The 8,292-nt window shown below is 33.4% G+C and overlaps 1 pseudogene; it reads left to right on the top strand.

The window, feature by feature from the left end:
- Positions 1-7,055: 7,055 nt before the first annotated feature.
- LOC115878030 lies at positions 7,056-7,700 on the top strand (annotated as a pseudogene).
- The last annotated feature ends 592 nt before the right edge of the window (positions 7,701-8,292 follow it).

Raw genomic sequence — 8,292 nt, 5'->3', positions numbered from 1 at the left:
TTTTATTTTTGGATTCTTGGGCCCAAAAATAGGCATTTATTATATAGGTTAAGTATGTTTAAAATCTTTGGTTTTTGAGATATTTAAAGATATTTAAATATGCATGCTAGAATATAATAGATTATCAACACTCTGTAATAATAATCGTCTTTACTGAAGAAAAATATGTGTAACATTACATATATTACACATCATGCAACAAGGGTGACGAAATTTAACAAAAAATGTTATTCTTACATTACTTTTCAGAATTAATTCTTGTGCTGAGTTTAAAGGTAGAAAAATTAACTTTACTGAAAAATGTTGCTTCCTTAAATTTATACAGGGGCACCAAAACGAATGGCCTCAAGGGCTTATGCCCAAAGATATCCAAAGAGGAATATTCCTGATAAGCGTTCCTTTGAAAAACTACTTGTCCTATTTCGCAGAGCGGGTAGTGTGGTTTATAAAAAAACCTAATAGGCAGAAACCTGTCGTTGGAAGTGAAGAAAATGAATTTGCCGTAATTGACTCTTTTATAGAAAATCCATTTATCTATAAGTCATCGTAAAATAACTCAAAAAAACTACTTCGTTTTTCTTGATAGAATAATAAATACATATTTAATAAATATTATTTAATAAACTATTGTAATTGTCACTAGAAACTTGCCATGATGACACTAGGCCTCTTGGCTACCATTTTATTGAAAAATTGTTCTTTATTCAAAATCTGAGCTAGATAGGTATAGAAAACCTTAATATAGTTTGAAAGAGCATTTGAATCTGCTTATTATATTTATTTGAAAAAATACAAAGTGTTGTATTTGAAATAACGAAGTTTTTATGTAAAATAAATATTTAAAATAGACCAGCAATTTTAAAATCAAAAAAATCTCAATCAATCCTCAATCAATCCTCAATCAATCAAATCTCATCAAGCAATATCAAAAACTAAAGCTTGTAAACATATTTAACCCTTATTATAAATGTCTTATTTTGGTGTCAGGGTGTTTGATGTGTATGGGTGTGCCACAAGAAAAAATATAACTTTGGCGTGTATCTTAGTTCTGACATATCCTGTACATTTCAAAATAATTTTAAATTATGCACATCGGCGTCCCACATATATCCATAAAATATTTTGTTTCTACATCTTTCCGTTTTTCTATAATCAACCGAGGCGAATGAGGTGCGCCACCCTGTATAATTATACCAACTTTAATTAGTAAAGTCAGTTTTTTTATAAACTTTAGTATTTGGCATATTGTATTAGACAGGGTTAATCGAGGGTTTGTTTTTTTAACCTAACTTTATAGCACCCTGACCAATAATTTATTAAAAATAGATATCCCTAAAATATAGTTTTACGGTCAGAACCATGACCCCTGAGCATTTTGTTTTTTGATTCATGTCAATACATGCTTTGGTTAATTTTTAAGAGCGAAATTAACGTTTTCAATTGTCAATTACATTTTGATGTAAATTTTTAATATGACGTAATGGTTTTGGTGACTACTGTCGTAACGTCATAATACGCTGCATTGATAACTCTATACTAAATTTAAATTTAATATGGATTTTAGTAAACATTACTAATGATAACAGAACTAACGATATTAAAGAAAACATCTGTAATACTCAAGTATACAAACAGAAAAAAAAATGTAAAAAATACCCTAATACTTTGTATTACCTCCTTTAATTGCTATAACTGCTCATTGAGGCTACATATATAATATTGCGATATGTTTTTCCGTTCTTCTTTAAGGACCAAGCGAAGTTCATATAATAAAGCTGGTACTGCATTCGCGACCTCTAACCCTCCTGCCAAGCATTTCCCAAAAGTCGAACGTGATGTAGTTGTACAATAATCACTAAAGCAGCCTTGTCATATTGACAAATCACTTCAAAGTGAAATGATAATTGAAAAATTTGCACATTTTTGGTGGCAAGTTCATTTCTTTTTTAAAAATTCACTATGACATGATCCAAAAAATCAAATGCTCAGGAGATATATTTCTGACTATTAAAGTATATTATAGGAAAATTTACATACGAAACTATTGCAGGGTGTTTTAAAGTTTTGTTTGGTTTGGTTTGGTAATTAAGGTAAAAACCAACCCCTCGATTAATCCTGTATAATATGCCAAATGTTAAAGTTTATAAAAAAAACTGATTTACGAATTAAAGTTGATAGAACATATACAGATACAGCTTGCTAAAAATTCATTAAAATAGGGCTAAAAATAACAAAAATATAACACTTTAAATTTGACCAAAAATTTCTCCGTTGCATTTTTTGCGTCTGAGTGTATTAAAAAACGAACACATAATATCTACCAAATTAAACTCTAACAATAACTGCGAAGTTGAATAGAATATTATAATTATTAATACAAACAAAATTTATGACAACTAAATTATCTAGACTGTTACAAATATCCTTATCCTGGAAAAGAAGTTACAAATACCGGCAAAATCCGAAACTCCTCAATCGGCGGTCAAAGCAACAATCATAGACTTTATGGCTTTTGCAAGGAAGGTACCGGCTAAAGCTTTAAAACTGAAAACATATGAAGAGTTTGTGGGAAGGATTTGGAGTACCACATGCAAAGCCTCTTCTCATAAAAGTGAGCGCATAGACATTGTTTTTGACGTTTACAAGGAAAAAAGCGTGAAAGGATTTGAGAGGGCTAAGCGATCACGGAAATAGCCTGTGGAATATGGAGCACCATGACAACACACCCCTTCCTGTAGACTTTGACGCTCACTGGGCCTCCTGTCAAAACAAAGAATAATTGCAGTCATACTTTATTGATTGGGTATCCCGGAAAAAATATTCTGTCACTGCATCTATTCCCATTTACCTGGGTGGCGTTGTTAAAGATGGTCAGCTAAGGTGTTTCAGTATAAAGAATGGCAGAATTGAAGAAGAACGTACCTACGTTGGAATCTGATCATGAAGAAGCGGATGACAGAATGCTAACCCATATTTCTCACATGACACTGACTACAAACGTAAAGAACGTAGTTATTTGTTCTACCGATACTGATGTTTTTGTTAGTGTACTTTACCACTACTTGCAGAAGTGGAAAAGTGCAGGACTTAAAAAGCTTTATGTTGCCTTTGGAGTAGAAAAAACGTTGCGGTATATTCAACTTCACTCGTTTGATGGCAGATTACCACTTAATGTTTTAACAGGTTTACCTGCTATTCATTCTTTAACCGGTTACGACACTACAAGCAAGGTTAGTACAAAATTAGCAGCTCTGAAAGTAGCAGAATCGTATGCTGAAAAGCTCTTGTTAGAATTTGGTAAAGAGCCATTAACTGAAGAAATGGAAAAAAGCAGACGAATTTGTGGTTCGTGCACTTTCCTCAAACTTGAGTACAATGGATAAGTTGCGTTTCTATCAGTTCCATCATAAAAAATTACGAAACTTTCAAGATTTGGCCCCTACTTCAAGATCAATCCGTCTTCACATAAAACGGAGCTACTTGCAATGCTACAAATGGATTCATGCTTTGGAACCATGTGAAAAACTTAATCCGTTGAACTATAGTTACATAGAAAAAGATGGTATTTTGATTCCACAAGTAACAGCCGACCCAAAGGAATCTGAAGACTTTCCTAGTCCATGTAATTGCCAGATGTACTTCAGAAAAACTGTATGTCCCTGCAGAAAATTAAAAATAATGTGTTGCGACTTTTGTAAATGTAAAAGTAGTGTTTTAGACCAATACAAGAACCCTCATACATAAGTTAGTAAGTTTTCTGCTTAAACATCTTAATTTTTTGCATTTGAAAAATTATACTTGTTGCGCGTTTTTTGTGAATACGTATTATGCATTTAAATATACTTTTATTATTTTAAAACGAATTTTGATTAGTGCTTAAAAACGCGCCATGGTTCCATATCTTTAAATTATACTTTCCTCAAAAGAACTACAGTTAAAAATTATGTATTCACAAAATTTGTGTGCTGCCAAAAAAATGAGTATAATAACCTTTAAAACTAAAATCCCGACCGTTTGTTAGGAAGATATTAAAATATATAAGAAATTAGTAACATGTCGGCCATTTTTAAATATGGCGACTAAACGACCACGATCTGGAGCGCGTGACCAGTTGGTTTTTATACATATTTAATAGCTCTTATACATATTTAATAAAACGCCGCACAAAAACTTAGGGGACATATAACTGCACACGAGACATGGGCTAATGCCCGCACTTTATTAATCCATTTGATAGTTGTTTTCAATATTTTCCTATTTATTTCATGAATAAAAAGAACTAAAGAACAAACAAAACTACTCCACTTTCACAAAAAAAGAGAATAAGAATCATTCACCCAATCCATTAGTAAAGCGACGGCATATCGGTTTATTAAAGTAATGATTTAGCGCCACTGGAAAAGGCTTATTGTTTAAAACACGAACGGCATTAAAAGACGATCTGTGAGAGTAGTATGAATTAGGGGCCCATTCTCGTAATGAAATTGGAGCACACAAAGGCTGAATGGAAGGGACATGATTATTGAAGTAATTATTTAAGGTAAACGATCTTGTATATAACATAAACACACAATGGATATTGTTAAGCGTAGAATTCTGTTTGTCGAAATGGGGTATTAAAAGAAAACAAAAATGTTATTCTGCGAAGAGAAAAAAAATTTTCTGATGATATTTAAGTAAATTTTCGGCTCAAAATAAATAAAGGAAACTTGAAGACAAGCAGCTTTAAGACATATAGGGTGATTCACAGCGATGGCACGTTAGACATTTATGGAGAATAGGTGATTTTACATAAAGGCACCTGCTCTATCTTTCTAAAATATTTTCAGCCTTACAGTGTTGCCGCATCATTTAAAAAGTGAAGCATCTTTCTTATTTTAAATGGAATACCCAGTATATTATGTTTGATATCTAATCAGTTGATTTAGACAGATCGAATATATGTCGACTTTCCTTAACCTATAAACCAAATTTTAGCTTTCAATATGCCGAATTTATTATTTAACCAATGCTTATTCAAGATCATCAATTTTTGTCAATTTATTTTATCAAAGCGTATATTTTATTTTTTATCTCGAAAATTATTAGAGATTGGTATAGGTTAATATCATAGAAAAATGTTGAGATATGGATGTAGTTCCGAAAAATTTAGTCCGTCTAGAAAGTATCCGGAATTTTATATTTTTCCTAATTTTAATGTATTTTTTTTCTGTAACACTCTAAGACAACAGTAATCCATCACGTAGATTGTGCCGATAGTAGGCTATGGTCAAAATCGCATGGCAACACCATCTGTCAAATATTATTGATTGTAAACCGGCTTAAGATATAAGAAATAATGTCAAAAGTAAAAAAAAGAGAAATGGTCGAATATTTGTATAGAAAATGTGTTCGAACCGTTAAAAAATTAGTGCAATTGGCTGAACTCGGAAAAAGTGCAGTATATGAGACAATAAAGAGGATAAAAAATGGCACAGATATGAAGCATGAACCAGTTTCAGGAAGACCGCGTAAGATTCGCGAAAACAATTTAAACGCTTTGGTGGCATTAGGACGACAGAACCCGCGCCTAGGGTTTCGCAAATTGACAAGTGTGACCAGAAACCGTCCACATGTCACTGAAAAGACAGGGCTACATATCAAAGAAGCCAAAAAAAAATCCCTGCAATAACACCTCTACAAAGGCAGCGAAGAATGGATTTTTGTCAACGTTTTCAAGAAGATAATTTTAATAATGTTTTTATTTCTGACGAAAGTTGTTTTCAGCTTGGTGGAAACCACATAAAAATTCTATCAAAAGAAAATGTTACCGTTCAAGTTTCAAAATTTCCCACTAAAATAATGGTTTGGGGAGCAATATTTCAGCCTGGTGCTACACCTCTGTGTATGGTTGATGGAACTGTTAATAGTGCAAAATATTGTGATATTTTAAATGGTTTTCTTCTTGAAACGGCTCATGTTTTATATTCAGAGAGGTGGCGTTTTCAGCAGGATAATACAAGATGCCATACGTCTGCCTATAGTCAAGCTTGGATGGAATAACACCATTTGACAACAATTCCATAGCCAGCAGCTTCACCAGACCTTAGTCCCATTGAAAACATATGGGGACTAATGAAGATTGAAGTGAAACGAGCAGTTCCACGAAATAAACAAGATTTGATTCGCTCAGTTTTACAGGCCTGGACTACCGCCACTGAACATTATGGTGTGGGCCTAGTTTCGGGTGTACCTGGACGTTTAGTTAAGCGTTTGAAGTTAAATGGAGGTTGTAAATAAAATTAATAATTTGTTATAATTTTTTAACTCAAGTCCTGAAAATATATATCGATAATTGTAATTTTGCTTTCTTTTTTCCGGATACTTTCTAGACGAACTATATAATAATATACCGGGTGTTCCATTTAAAATAAGTTACTTATTTGCTGATAATCGAGCAACATAGAAACGCTTACACATCGAACGCGCAAAATGGTTATAAACGTTTACAAATATTTATAAATATTTTTTACAATCGAAGATTGCACGAAATCGCGCACAAATGATTACAAACGTCTGTTAGGCTTATCTAAAATGTGATGGTTTTAATTTGTTAGCTGTTAGCTGTTTCAGAATAGTGATTCAAATCCAGGATAGCTAAAAATAGATTATGTTACAATAAAAACACATTTTCTGAAAAAAAAAAAATAATCTACAACTATTTGTTTTATATATGGAAAACATTTAAAGATGCTCTCGTTTTACTACGAATCACCAAAGTAGCGGTGTGGACAGCAAGTTTACAAACATTTACAAAAGTTCCGAATCCCAATTAAATGTAGAAGAAATTATATTTATATTAGTTGGATGCTTTGAAATTTTTCTTTGTTTTCTATACTTCGGTTAAATATTAAATGAAAATCAACAAATATTTGACCTGTACTATTCTGGATGTCAGAACGGCGAACACCAACATGGAGTGGGTATTATGATAAAAAAAGAACTCAAACAATATGTTGCTAATTTCGTGCCCTATAATGAAAGAATGATGCTGATCCAGTTGCGTTACAAAGCCTATGAACACCAACCTGATACAGGTATATGCTCCCACAGCCGACAGCGATGAAGAAACTATAGAGAAGTTCTACTCAGACCTAAACGAGCTAACTAAAAAGTTGAAGAAACATGAAATTAACGTGACAATGGGGGATTTCAACGCTAAGGTTGGCAAGGGAAGGATCGAGAATACTGTTGGTGGCTTCGGACTGGGAGATAGGAATGAGAGAGGGGAACGACTCATAGAGTTTTGTCAGGAGAAAGATTTAGTTATTGCGAATACTTTTTATGAGCTGCCACCTCGACGACTCTATACTTGGACATCACCAAGAAGTAGCAAAGAGAAGATCATAAGGAATCAAATTGATTTCATTTGTGTCAACAGACGGTTTAGGAATAGCATTGAGAGTGCTAAAACCTATCCAGGTGCAGATGCGGACACTGACCACAAATTGCTTGCAGCCAACGTAAAAGTGAGACTAAGGAAGCTGCAAAGGATAATAAAACCGAAGATAATAAACACAGAAAAGCTCAAACAACAGCAGTATCAGAAGGAGTTTAACGACTCAATAGCAAGTGAGTTTTTGGAAGCATCAGCGACAAATATCGACATGGCCTGGGACCAAATCAAATCTACAATGTTGCTGCCGCGGACCAAGTTGTAGGCAGAAGAGAACATAATACGAAAAACCCCTGGATGACACAGGAAATCATAAACCTTATAGAGGAAAAGCGTAAATACAAAAACACTGACCCGCAAAAATATAAACAATCAAAAAGACAAATAGAACACCGCATAAGAAAAGCCAAAGAGACATGGATGGAGGAGAATTGCCGTGAAATGGAACAACTGAACAATAAACATGATTATTTTAATCTACATAAAAAGTTAAAGGAATTAACTGGAAATAAAAAAAAAGAATACCGATGATCACAAGAAACGCACAGGGAGATATACAGTTAACAGAAGAAGGCAAAAGACAAACTTGGAAGGAATACATTGAACATCTATTTGCAGCAAGACGAGATGACGTCAGAGATGAGAGCAACCAGGCGGAACAGCTATGTATTTTAAAATCAGAAGTGGAGTATGCTATAAAAACATCAAAGAGCAGAAAAGCGACCGGACCTGATAATATACCAATAGAATTCTTGAAGGCCTTAGACGATAGAAACTTAACTCAACTCACAATAATGCTCAATAAAATTTACGAAACAGGAGAAATCCCAAAAGACTGGCTTAAATCGGTCTTCATC

This window comes from Sitophilus oryzae, unplaced genomic scaffold (genome assembly GCF_002938485.1).
Source record: "Sitophilus oryzae breed Bouriz unplaced genomic scaffold, Soryzae_2.0 scaffold_149_pilon_pilon, whole genome shotgun sequence".
NCBI classification, from domain to species: Eukaryota; Metazoa; Arthropoda; class Insecta; order Coleoptera; family Curculionidae; genus Sitophilus; species Sitophilus oryzae.
This window is presented reverse-complemented; position numbering and strand designations above follow the sequence as displayed.